Source organism: Carcharhinus amblyrhynchos, chromosome 24 (genome assembly GCF_965287045.1).
Source record: "Carcharhinus amblyrhynchos chromosome 24, sCarAmb.v2.hapA, whole genome shotgun sequence".
Classification (NCBI taxonomy): Eukaryota; Metazoa; Chordata; class Chondrichthyes; order Carcharhiniformes; family Carcharhinidae; genus Carcharhinus; species Carcharhinus amblyrhynchos.
In genome coordinates, this window is record NC_137347.1 from 41,188,920 (window position 1) to 41,202,244 (window position 13,325).

The 13,325-nt window shown below is 46.5% G+C and overlaps 1 protein-coding gene across 1 annotated transcript in view; it reads right to left on the minus strand.

Moving 5' to 3' along the window:
• Nucleotides 1-9,943, minus strand: part of LOC145357724 (polycomb protein SCMH1-like) — a 172,008-nt gene extending 162,065 nt beyond the window's left edge. The window contains exons 1-2 of the mRNA XM_080211148.1: nucleotides 9,718-9,943; nucleotides 6,634-6,849 (exon numbers count right to left, since the gene is read on the minus strand). The gene's annotated coding sequence lies outside the window, so the exon portion shown is untranslated. The remainder of the gene's footprint in view (nucleotides 1-6,633; nucleotides 6,850-9,717) is intronic.
• Nucleotides 9,944-13,325: the final 3,382 nt, after the last annotated feature.

A 13,325-nucleotide genomic window follows, 5' to 3' on the forward strand; every position in this document is an offset into this window, starting at 1 on the left:
GAAAGGATTCCAAAGACTCTCAACCCCCGAGAGAGGAAATTTCTGCTCATCTCCGTCTAAAATTGATGCCCCTTTATTCTGAGACTCTGCCCTCTGGTCCTAGACTCTCCCTGTCGAGCCCCTTAAGAATTCCGTATGTCTCATTACTCCAAATTCCAATGAGTAGAGTTCCAACCTGTTTAATCTTTCCTCATTAGACAATCCCTCCACACCAGGAATCATCTTCTATGAACTGCCTCCAATGAACTGCTTGCGTTATTGAATAGGATTTGAGGTTAGCTTTCCTTTGAAATAAATGCCTGGGGATCTTTTACATCCACTGAGGGTATATGGGAGCTCCAACAGGGCAGCATTCCCTCAGTACTGCACTGAAACGAGAGCCTAAGGTTTTGTGCTCAGGTCCAGGGAGTGTATCTTGAACCCGTAATCTCCCGACTCAGAGGTGTGACGTTACCAACTGAGCCACAAAAATCAAGACCATGGTCTTCAAGGCCAGAATTTGATACTGATCAGATGGGTGCAGGCCAAACCCAGAGCATATGGGAGAAGATGTCAGGAACATGTCCCAATGTCACCGTATACTCACACAATATATCAATCAGCATGCAAGCAGGACACGCCCCTGTAAATCCAGCAGGCAATTTAGTCCATTACGGAGCCAATTGGATGCAATTTTATGTGGTCCGTCTTCTTTTACATTTGATGTGCAGCTGGTTGGCCAGGCGGCTTTAGCACTGCTGCCTCACCGTGCCAAGGACCCGATTCCCAGCTTGGGTCACTGTCTGTGCAGGGTCTGCATGTCTTTCCCGTGTCTGTGTGGGTTTCCTCCAAGTGCTCCAGTTTCTTCTGAAGGACGTGCTGGTTAGGGTGCACTGGCCGTGCTAAATTCTCCCTCGGGGTACCTGAACAGGCGCCGGAGTGCGGCGACTAGGGGATTTTCACAGTAACTTCATTGCAATGTTAACGTAAGCTTACTTGTGCCTAATAAATAAAGTTTAACTTTACATTTTAGCTGCAACTTGTATCCAGTCAAGATGGACCATTAGGACTTAGATAAAATTCACAGATGTGCCTGGGACTGAGGTGTAAATATGAATGTGCTGCCCACACACTTGTGGCATCGCTATGACATGGATATTTATTTTTCACCGGTCTTCAGCTCCCTGAGAAAGGTCCGCACAGGTTGTCCCACTGAGGAAGCACATTGGAAAGACCACCCCCCTCATCCTCCCACTCAACTCTTCCTGCCCTCCTGGCATTGCTCAGCCTTTCACATCACAGAGTCATTAATTGGCCAAAGGTTGCGAAAATGTGCTCTGAGGCCAATTATGGCTGGGAACCCATTTCACGCCCACTTCTGGGCCTGCCGAATGACTGCGCCCAACAGGTAGATTCAGGTCCAGATAAAGCAGAATTAAAGAGGAGATGTAAATCAATCCACAGTTTCAACTCCATCATAATCACAGAATCTCTGCAGTGCAGGAGGAGGCCATTCAGCCCATCGTGTCTGTACCGACCACAATTTCACCCAAGCCCTTGTTCTACATCTCCACACATTTACCCTGCTAATCCCCCTGGCACTAAAGGGCAATTTAACATGGCCAATCAACCTAACCCACACATCTCTAAACTGTGGGGGGGAAACCGGAGGAAACCCATGCAGACACAGGGAGAATGCGCAAACTGTACACGGACAGAACCTGGTTCCTCGGAGCTGTGAGGCAGCAGTGCTAAACACTGTGCCACACTGCATTTGTATCCTGGTTACACTGCAATCCCATTCTCCCACAAGCAATGTCACCATTTTATAATGGGAATTTCCCAAGGTAAGAAGTTCACAGTGCACAGATCCAAGGGCCTCCAGACTGTTTGTAAAATAAGGCTGAGTTCACAGCACCAATCATTGTTAAACACATTAGAAAGAGCAGCCAGTGTTGGTGAGGAAGAGGCACAGGTTGTAAGCCACAAACTGCTAAATGACTCGCACTGCTCTACTGCTGTCCTCAAAAAAAAAAATCCCAGTGTTAACATCCCTGGGAGTTTTAAGGAACTGCTGTGAATACAATCGTGTTGTAAGGAGCCGCCAATGGCATGATTTGTGATCCTGACATGGAACTCAATCACATTATAGATCCCTGCAGTGCCGAAGGAGACCATTCGGTCCATTGAGTCTGCACCAACTCTCTGACAAAGCATTTCACCAAGGCCCGCTCCCTGCCCCACCCTATCCCCGTAACCCCCTGCATTCACCCCACCAATGAGTACATGGGATCATGGGATTGGGAGTTACAGATAGCTCTATGGCCTGGTAAGTATGGATATGATAGGCGCAACTTGTGGGCCGAAGGGCCTGTTTGTGCTGTAGTGTTCTATGTTCTATGTATGTTCTATGTAATCACCCTAATCTATCCATCTGGGAACACTGAGGGGCAGTTTAGCTTGGCCAATCCACCCAACCTGCACGTCATTAGACTGAGAGAGGAAACTGGAGCAACTGGAGGAAATGCAGGCAGACACAGGGGGACCCGGGTCCCTGGTACAGTGAGGTAGCAGTGCTAATCACTGAGCAACCCTAACCAACACCATCCCCCCAGCTACCGTCCCCCCCCGGCCCTAACCCTAAATCCCACGCCCCACCAATCCATCTAAGCTTCAGTGTTTAATATAACCCAGATTCACAAAACTTCCTCCCTCAGCTTCTTTCCCTTAAATTTCAGCGGTTAAGGAAACAGACCTGAGGGCCCAGTAGTGATGAGGTCCCAGTTAGACCCTGTTATCATCTGTTATTTGCAACAATTTTTCGTGTAAAAAATATATCTTGAAGGGGAAGGAAAAAATCTATTGGCCACAAATGCCATTTCTGAGCTACGATTTTTAATATCATGAAATGCAACTTCACTATTTCCATTAAACTCAGTCATAAATACAATATTTCAATGTTATGAAGGTGAAACATGGGTCAAAGACAGTATTAGCTCTGGCACTGTAACCTGCTGTACTCCCTTTTATTAACTCCAGCATCTCCACCCTCTCTGATGCCACAGCGTCACAGCACAATCAAGGTACAGGCCTGGGTTTTGTGGACAAGTGGTGAAGCAAAAGCTCGAAGAAAGCAGCCCACAATGATCCAGCAATGGCTACGGTGAAAGCTTTCCCCTTTCTCGAGGGCAGTTTAGATCTGCTGCAAAGTCAAAGGCATGGAGTGGCAATGATGTCAACAAGAGGGTACGCAACCAATCAAACTGAGGTGTTAACACACTGCAAACCAGGGGCTTAGAAACATTTCAAGTCCTCCGCTTTAAATCTAAACTTGCAGGAAGTAAATTAATGGATGGTTGTATGAAGATTGAAGCTCAAATAAAGATACAGATCGGGTCAAAATCCTGGAACTCCATCCCTAACAGTGCCATGGGTGCACCTAAACCACAGGGACTGCAGCAGTTTAAGGAGACGACTCACCACCACCTTCTTGACAGCAATTAGTGACGTGCAATAAATGTTGCCCTTGTCAGCGTGCCCACATCCCTTAATCTGACAATCTAGAAACATAACATTAGTTTTCCTGGGCCGGTGAGAGAATTTAGCGGCAATTATAGAATCCCTACAGCGCAGGAGGCAGCCATTTGGCCCATCAAGTCTTTACTGACTACAATCCCACCCAAGCCTTATTCCCATAACCCCACATATTTACCCCGCTAACCCCCTGACATTAGAGTCGATTTACCATGGCCAATCAATCTAATCTGTATATTTTTGGACTGTGGGAGGAAACTGGAGCACCCGGAGGAACCCACGCAGACAGGGGGAGAATGCGCAGACTCCACACAAACAATGACCCGAGGCCGGAATTATGAAGTTGACGTACCATTAAACTCAGTTATAACTTCTGCAATGGTTTTTACAGCAATATAACAGCGTTTAAGCTGATGCTCTCATCAATTCCGAATTATTTTGGGGGTACAATACCTGTCTTTGGGAACATGTGCTGCGCACCCTCTGGAGAAAGGGTGGCTTCAGTGACAGCAACTTCAGGATTTCCATGTTACACTGCACGTGTCAAATCTCCCGGATTTGCAGTCAGCTTCAGTGGAGTAATGACAGTGAACGTGACCATTTTACCATTATTGCCACAGCAAAATCCAGGCCATAAATGTTAGAGAAAGGAAATTTTGTTGATAAATGTTTGGAATTAAAAGCTCAGGGTCTCTTGATATTCCTCAATTTATGGCACCAGAACATTTAACTGGAATCTTTTACAGGCTTATAAATCCCTCTTACATATTGATCATGCTATAGATTTTTTATTATAACTATTTAATCAGTCTTTCCCCAAAAACATTACATTCTTAAGTGCATATTCCTGGTGTGTGTAAATGAGCTTGCCTCATGTCAGCTGATTGACAGTCCACACAAAGTCTAGAATCTCTATAGTGCAGGAGGCAGTCGGCCACTGAGTCTGCACCCTGCTGATCCCCCTGACACTAAGGGGCAATTTAGCATTGGCCAATCAACCTAAGCTGCACGTCTTTGGACTGTGGGAGGAAACCAGAGCACCCAGGGGAAACCAGAGCACACATGGGGAGAATGCGCAGACTCCACCCAAGCCAGGAATCGAATCTGCGTTCCTAGCGCTGTGAGGCAGCAGTGCTAACCACTGTGCCACCTCGGGCTGTAGGATAACTGCTTTATTACAAGGATTTTTATGTCGATATGAAGCAACAGCTGTCAGACTATTACCAGAAGATAATCTCTTGCTGCTTTTACTTTTCACACACTGTGAAATCACAAAGTTTAAAAAAACCTCCCAGCGAACCAATGAAGAAAGATGAAAAAGTGAGATTGAAAGTTTTTCCTTAAGTTTCAATGTAGAAAGTGGACGCGTTACATTAAATGCATTTGTGTAAAGTTCACCAAACACTGAGAGGCACAAAGGGAGAGTTTCAGATTCATTGGTCAAAGAAGGTCACACAAACTGGTGTTACAGGAGTTTGCCAACACCAGGTACTTGTCTCATGGTTACAGAATTGCTGATAGTGTCTTCATTACCTTTGACTAAAATTCCGCATTCTATGTGCCCAACACTGGGCTCTTTTCAACATCTTGAACACCCAGCATAATCGAGGACAGCATGCGCCCCAGACATACCCTCTTCCACAATACAAAAGTCTGAAAACACATGCCAACCGACTCAAGAACAGCTTCTTCCCTGCTGTCATCAGAGAAGATGCAAGCTCCTATCATATGTTAAGCTAGTCTTTCTCTTCACCCTACCCGTGACTGCAACACTATATTCTGCACTTTATCCTTTCCTTCTCCCCCACGTACTTTATGAACAGTATGTTTGTCTGTATAGCACGTAAGAAACAATACTTTTCACTGTACCCCATTACATGTGATAATAATAATGAATTAAATGCAATCACATAATGTTTCATGACAAAGACATTTGGAACAGTGGTACTGGAGAAAACTGGTTGAACAGAGAGATTTTAAGATGCTCTTTTTCTAAAAAAAAAGGTGAGGAGGCAGGCAGCGGAGCTATGGAGAAATCAGACAAAGTGTGTAACATGAGAGAAAAACACCCCCCGCTGACACAGTCTCTTTCAATGATGGTCAAATTGAGAAGGGAGGTTGGGTAGAAGGTTGGAGCGAAGCTCGCAGAAGGAATAAGATAGGCACAAGTTTGTAGGCAGTTACACAAGCAGCTGAGGGAAAGGCACTGAAACGATCTGTGAGTGGGGGACAAGGATTCTGAACCCATTGCTGGGTAGTTGGGTGATGGGCAAAACGATAAGGAGTCAATGGCGGTTATGAGGTTAAAGATAAGGAATATGGGGCAGGACAGGAGCAGATCTGCGGTGGCATAAGTTCTGGAAGCTGATGGGGGGTATGGGTGGGAGATATTTAGAAGTAATAAATGATGTGTATTTCAATGGCATTCCAATGAGGCAGGACAAAGGGGAGAGCTCTTGCGGACATGGAAAGACGTGGTCTTGGCGTTGGGTTTGATAGGAAGGCTTTGAAGCTCAGCTCTGGTCAAAGAAGACACAAAAGTTGTGCATCTTTCAGTTCAATACAATAGGATGAGTAAGGAGAGGGATGGAGTTGGTGGCAAGGCTCCAGATTTTGATGACAGGGCATCCTACAACTGCTCCCACAGTACTCCCAATCTAGAAAGCACCTAGATAAACACAGTAACTTATCTGTAGTGAAATGATACGCACATTTATACTTGTGCTACAAAACAGCTCACATAGGAAGCTGCCCCTTCAATAGTTATTCTGCATTACTCCAGTGAGGCAAGATGTCAAACCAGCATTTTGTTTCCCATCCAAGTTATTCCCAACAGCGAAAGAGGCTTGAAAGGGTAGCCCCGATAGAGACCACTAAAACTCTTGGGAAACTGAGTTGTAAACTTAATAAGTGTCAAGGATCAAGTTTCAGGTGAAGCAGCAGAAAAACCTGTTTGAACAGAAAGCCATCCAAAGGGCAGTCAGATGTCCACTCATTGGGAATCTCATGGAATGGGGAAATCGGAGTTGAAGCCACATTGTAGGATGTCAATTCCACTCGGAACCTGCAAGTTTCTGGTACATTTACTAGGTTTACAAAACTGATTAATTTGTACTGTACCTTCAAAAGATTTGTGCTTCTGTGAAGGACAAATTGCCGGTGATTTAATACTGGACTGCATACATTTAGATTTCAGTCCTCATTACAGCAGTAAAAGGCGGTAACGTTCCTTTCCCAGACATTCATCAATTCCAGGTAATCGTCAAGTTTAAATCCAATTACTGATCGCAACACCCAGCGTGCCTTAAGATCAGGGGTCTCAGGAGACAGATATATCTACAATTAAAAAGAAAACATGACTTTAAAGGAAGGAATTCAGGCAATGTAAACTAAGGAGATCTTCACATCACACCTTTCGCTCTGTTCATTTAGGCCAAGGAATGGGATACTGAATATGCCAATTATTTCATCCCCACACCCCCCCTCCACCCCACAACACACTACATGATTTTAGAGGGTGCTCGAGCACATTCCGACCACAAGCAAAAGATTCTTCACCCGCCAATACTTCAGAAGCTTTTTCCCAGGACGGAAGAGTCAATTACTGGGGGGGCATTACTAGCTTCAAGTTGCGAGGGGCAAGGTTTAAAGGAGATGTAGGAGGCAAGTTTTTTTTTTACACGGAGGATGATGGGTGCCTGGAACTCGCTGCTGGGGGAAGTAGTGGCAGCAGACACAACAGTGACTTTTAAGGGGCATCTGCACAAATACATGAATAGGATGGGGATAGAGGGATATGGTCCCTGGAAGAGTAGGGGGTTTTAGTTCAGAAAGGCAGCATGGTCACTGCAGGCTTGGAGGACCAAAGGGCCTATTCCTGTGCTGCAATTTTCTTTGTTCACCTCTAACGGGATCTGTTTTACTCCGTTCAGCACCTTCTCTGTTTAAGATGCTGCAAGATAGGATGGAAAATAGTCAGATGGGAAATGGTAGATCTGTGAAGCTCTGTGGCTATGGTACCACATAGCTATGCAGGCCCACTCATATAGCCAGGTGAAGGATAGTTACAACATCACAAGGAAAACAATTACAAAGAGTAACTGCAAGTATCAAAGAAGCAAAAATTATGTTTCTCCTGTCCCAAACTGGATTTTTGAGGCAAAGCTTCAAATCGGTGCAACAACGGCAGATCACAAGACTTCCAGTCACAATACAAATTCCAGTAGCTGGAAGGACAATACAGAGAGTTGTGCCACATGTGGACATTCAGTGTCACTGCTGTAACATGATTCTTACACAGCGCTGAGGTACATGAATCCATTCACATGTGGCTTTGAGCTTCCAAGAATTCCCTGCACCTTCCCCCCCCACCCACCAACCCAACTCAGAATTGGGGTGTAAATAAAAGCAAATTACTGCAGATGCTGGAATCTGAAACCAACAGAGAAAATGCTGGAAAATCGCAGGGGGTCTGGCAGCATCTGTAAGGAGAGAAAAGGGCTGATGTTTCAAGTCCAGATTACCTTTTGTCAAAGCTCTCAGAAAGTCAGTTCTTTTCTCTCCTTACAGATGCTGCCAGACCTGCCGAGATTTTCCAGCATTTTCTCTTCCTGAATTGGGGCCTGTTTGAAATACTTCCCATTTACTGAAGGGTCCTTAATCGAAGTTTCAGTCTGACCAATAATCCCCAACCCTGGGTGAGCAGAGTGCCTGCCCATCCGCCTTGGGGGCAATTGTGGAGTGATCTGCAGATGAGGGGGTTGCATTTATGGGGGGGCTATTAGCTTGTCCAGATCAGGGGCACCTTTCTGGGCAGTTTGGGATCCTATTAGGGCAGCATTTTCTGGAGAAACTCACTCCTCTCTGGCAGGCAACATTGCGGGGGGGGGGGGGGGGGGAGGTTCAGTGCTTGAAAACCCATATTGTACAAAGCAAGAAAAACTTTTCCAGCCCAGATGCTGAAACTAGTTCTGCAGAGGAGTTCACACTGGACTCGAAAGGTTAGCTTTTGTTTCTCTCTGCACACACACGCCGCCAGACCTGCTGAGTTTATTCAGCACTTGCTGATTTCGTTCTCTCCCTGAAACGAGTAACGTGCAGGCAACTGGTCCCATCTGTCAAATCTCGGACAGGCTTAATATTGATCAGCGCCGAACCCGTTTAACATCCGCTAGATAAACCTCTCTGATTTTTTTTTCCCCCCAGGAAGTAAAAACATCTCTGGAATTATTTCCTACACACGCGGGGCAAGTTTCCACTGAACACAATTATACAAAGCACTAATGAACAGATTCCCCGTTCTATACCCAGTGATGGACTGGCCAGTTATCCAGCCTCACATCTGCACAGCTATTCAACCCCCACATCTGCACAGTTATCCAGCCCCACATCCTCATAGCCATTTCTAACCCTCTCAGCTCCCAGCTCGTTTGGAGCATTCCAGAGTCAGAGTTTTGGGAATGGGGGGGGGCGGTATCCTGGACTGTTCAGGTCCTGATCTCTCAGCCCCACTCCGCCCACCTGCCCTCTGTGATGGACCCCTCTCCCCCCCCCCCGCCATCCCCCACCCCAACAACAGACAGGCGCCTGCGGTCAAACCTAGTTCCAGTTCAGTTCTCTCCTGGCAATCCTGCAATAGAGTCAAAGCAAAAAAAAAACCCCAAGACACATATTTAAAATTGCAAAGAGTGCTCTGACTCTCTCTCTCCACTCGCGGGGGGGAGAGAGAAACAGGGGCTTTGATTGACAGCTGATGTGAATTTCATCTCCTGTAATCTACAAGGCCCCAGTAACAAACCAGAGAGAGAGAGAGAGAGATCAGCTCACAATGACATGGAAATAAAAGCAGCAGCAAGGACAACTAAAGAGCGGAGATTTTGGGGAAGGGAAAGGAAGGGAAAGGAAGGGAAGGGGGGGGGGGGGGGGTGAGTGTAGAAGGTAGAGAGCCCCGCTCACAGCATTCCCGGGGAAGATCCAGTCCAGGACTGGATACAAAGCGCAAGGGGGTAGATACACTAAGGGGATACATTGGAAGGGATACACTGGGAGGGATACATCCAGCCCAGTTACAAAATATCCAGCACCACTCTGCCTCCTGCAAAAGCCACAGCTTTTGTCCCCCCCACTCCCACCCTCCCTCCTCTTTGTAGCTCCTCTGGCCCCGCTGATCTTCCCTCCCCATCTCCGCGGGGCTCCGGTACTTACTTTCTCCAATGGAGGGCTGGTGTTTTTTTTTGGTTTCTTTCTTTTCCCCTCCCCTCTGGCGTGTCTCAAAGCTTAGATTTCAATCAGTCTCCGCCATGTTTGAGGACTGCGCAGTAAAGAGGGAGAGAAAGGGAATGAGAGAGAGAGAGAGAGAGCCCCCCATTTGGATGTGACTCTGAGAGTACAAACACTGACACTGCACGACCCCTACTGCTCAGAGTGAGGAAGCGCCCGCCAGCCAGCCAGAGATGCAGCGAGGCGAGACTCCCGCAAACCTGCCCCGCACTCACCCTGCCCCGCACTGCCAGCTCTCTGCAGCTCCAGCCCTTCGCACTGCAGCCTTTCCCCTCCTGCCGCCTCCGAGACATCATTGTGAGAGTCAAAAGGTCGCTCCCACACTCAAAGTGCCCGCGTTCCATTTAAACTGTGCTTTGTGCAGTTCAATTTGATTTTATTATTGCCCCCATGTATTAGTACACAATGAAACGTAACGTGCAGGTTCCGTCCGCAGGTAGGAAGGCAAATGCAATATTAGCATTCAGGGCCGGAGGGAGAGAATACAAGAGCAGGGATGTACTTCTGAGGCTGTGTAAGTCTCTGGTCAGACCCCATTTGGAGGATTGTGAGCAGTTTTGGGCTCCATATCGAAGGAAGGATGTGCTGGCCTTGGAACGGGGCCAGAGCAGGTTGACAAAAATGATCCCTGGGATGAAGAGGAACAGTTGAGGACTCTGGGTCTGTACTCATTGGAGTTCAGAAGGATGAGGGCGGGATCTTATTTAAACTTGCAGGATACTGCGAGACCTGTATAGAGTGGATGTGGAGAGGATGTTTCCACAAGTAGGAACAAAGCTAGAACCACAGGGCACAATCTCAGGCTAAAGAGACGATCCTTTAAAACAGAGATGAGGAGGAGTTTCTTCAGCCAAAGAGTGGTGAATCTGTGGAACTCTTTGCCACAGAAGTCTGTGGAAGTCAGGTCATTCAGTGTCTTTAAGACAGAGACAGACAGGTTTTTAATTATTAAGGGGATCAGGGGTTATGGGGAAAAGGCAGGAGAATGGGCATGAAAAAATATCAGCCATGATTGAATGGCGGAGCAGAATCGATGGGCCAAGTGGCCTAATTCTGCTCCTATGTCTAATGGTCTGTGTTCCACATGCGCTATATAGACAAAGCGTACTGTTCGTGGGATGAAATTTTCCAGCCATTGCTCACCCCAAGATCGGAAAATCCCATCCAAGATCAATATGGAGTGGCATGATGGCACAGTGGTTAACAGCGCCAGGGACCTGGGTTCAATTCCCAGCTCACTGTTTGTGCGGAGTTTGCACGTTCTCCCTATGTCTGCATGAGTTTCCACCGGGTGCTTTGGTTTCCTCCCACATTCCAAAGACATGCTGGTTAGATGCGCTGGCTGTGTACCCGAACAGGCACCGGAGTGTGGCGACTAGGGGATTTTCACAGTAACTTTATTGCAGTGTGAATGTAAGCCTACTTCTGACTAATAAATAAACTTTATGGACCTTTTCATGGTCTGTATCCCGGCTACGATTCCTCTGGTGGGTCAGACAGGGAAATTCCTCCCATAGAGTTCATGGGGAATAAAAGAGGAAATGGTGCAGAATGTAATGTTACAATCACAGCTAGGGTATAGAGAAAAATCGACTTAATGTAAGGTAGGTCCATTCAAAATTTGGGGACAAATTGAAGTTTCAAATAATATTCTTGAGCGGTTGCAAAGCCAAGTGGGGTTACCAGAACTGGAATATGCACTTAATTCCATTATTCTGTCTCATCAGGTAGTCCAAGAAACATCTCAAAGTGTTTGTGGTAAAATGTGTTCTCTCAAGGACATTTGTTACCCTATTGTAGGCAAAACTATGCAACCAGTTCCCACAAGGCCCAACCGGATAAATGACTGTTTGATGGATCATTGCAGGTGGGAAGAATCTGAGCCAACACCTGAGTCCCTGCTCTAAAGAACAGGTACCTCCAACCGAGCAACATTACACCAGAACTGTGTGAGATCTGTCCATGATGTGGAGATGCCGGCATTGGACTGGGGTAAACACAGTAAGATGTCTCACAACACCAGGTTAAAGTCCAAAAGTTTATTTTTATCAGGTCACCTGATGAAGGGGCAAACCCCGAAAGCTGGTGGGTTTACTATCAAATAAACTTGTTGGACTTTAACCTGGTGTTGTGAGACTTCTTACTGAAATCTATCCATCCAGATTCACCAACTGATCTACATTGACACTTCAATAACTCGCTTGTAACCATTTAGGACAAATTTACACTTTACTGGATATAAGTGAGAGAAACTTCACAACCCCACCAGCTGTATGAAATGTTGGTTAGGCCATAGCTGGGGTACTGTGTGCAATTCTGGTCACCACAGCCTCGGCAAGATGTGAATGCATTAGAAAGGGTGCGGGGGAGATTCACCAGGATGTTGCCTGGACTGGAGTGTTTCAACTATCAAGAGAGATGGGATAGGCCAGGATTGTTTTCCTTGGAGCAGAGAAGGCTGAGGGGGGATCTCATCCTTCTCAAAAGATCACCCAGACTTGAGATGTTAGCTCCATTCTCTCCCCACAGCCGCTGTCAGATCTGCTGACATTTTCTGCTTTTGTTTCAGATTCCAGCATTCGCAGTAATTTGTTTTGATCTAAGGGGGGATCTGATTGAGGTATATGAGGGACATAGATAGGCTGGATAGGAAGGAACTTTGCTCTTAGTAGAGGGGTTAATAACAAGTAGGCATAGATTTAAGTTATGGGATAGGAGATTTGGAGGGTGGTGAGAATCTGGAACTCACTGCCTGAAAGGGGCTAGAGGCGGGGAATCCTCATGTTGTTTAAGAAGCTATTAAATGAGGATCATGGCCGGAACTTTCCAACTGTTCTCGCTGGCAGGATTTGTGAATGGAGATTTGACTTACCACCAAATTCTCCAGCTTCATTGCAGCAGGAGCATGGCATGAATGGCCGGTAACCTATGGCACTTTGGCACAGTGATTAGCACTGCTGCCTCACAGCACCAGGGACCCGGGTTCGAATCCCGGCTTGCATCACTGACTGTATGGAGTCTGCACACTCTCCCCATGTCTGCGTGGGTTTCCTCTGGGTGATCCGGTTTCCTCCCACAATGCAAAGATGTGCTGTTTAGGTTGATTAGCCATGCTAAATTGCCCCTTAATTTCAGGGGATTAGCAGGGTAATCACGTTGAATTATGGGAATAGGACCTGGTGGGATTGTGGTCAGTGCAGACTCGATGGACCAAATGGCCTCCTTCTGCTCTGGAGGCATTCTATGATTCTATGAAGATTGCACCCAATAGCATACAAGGCTATGAGCCAAGTGCTGAAAAATGGGATAGTATAGCTAGGAACTTAATGGCCATGTGGACATGGTGGGCCAAAGAGCCTCTTTCCATGAGGTAAAACTCTATAATTTCAAACATGATTCAAAGGTTGACGAATTTTCTGTAGATATCCAGAGTTTCTCTTGTCTCTCTCACAGTCTTTCATCTTGTGCGAGATAGTTTGTGCCTTGGTGATCAGCTTGGTGTTCCTGGTGCAATGGATTCAGAATTCCGTCCA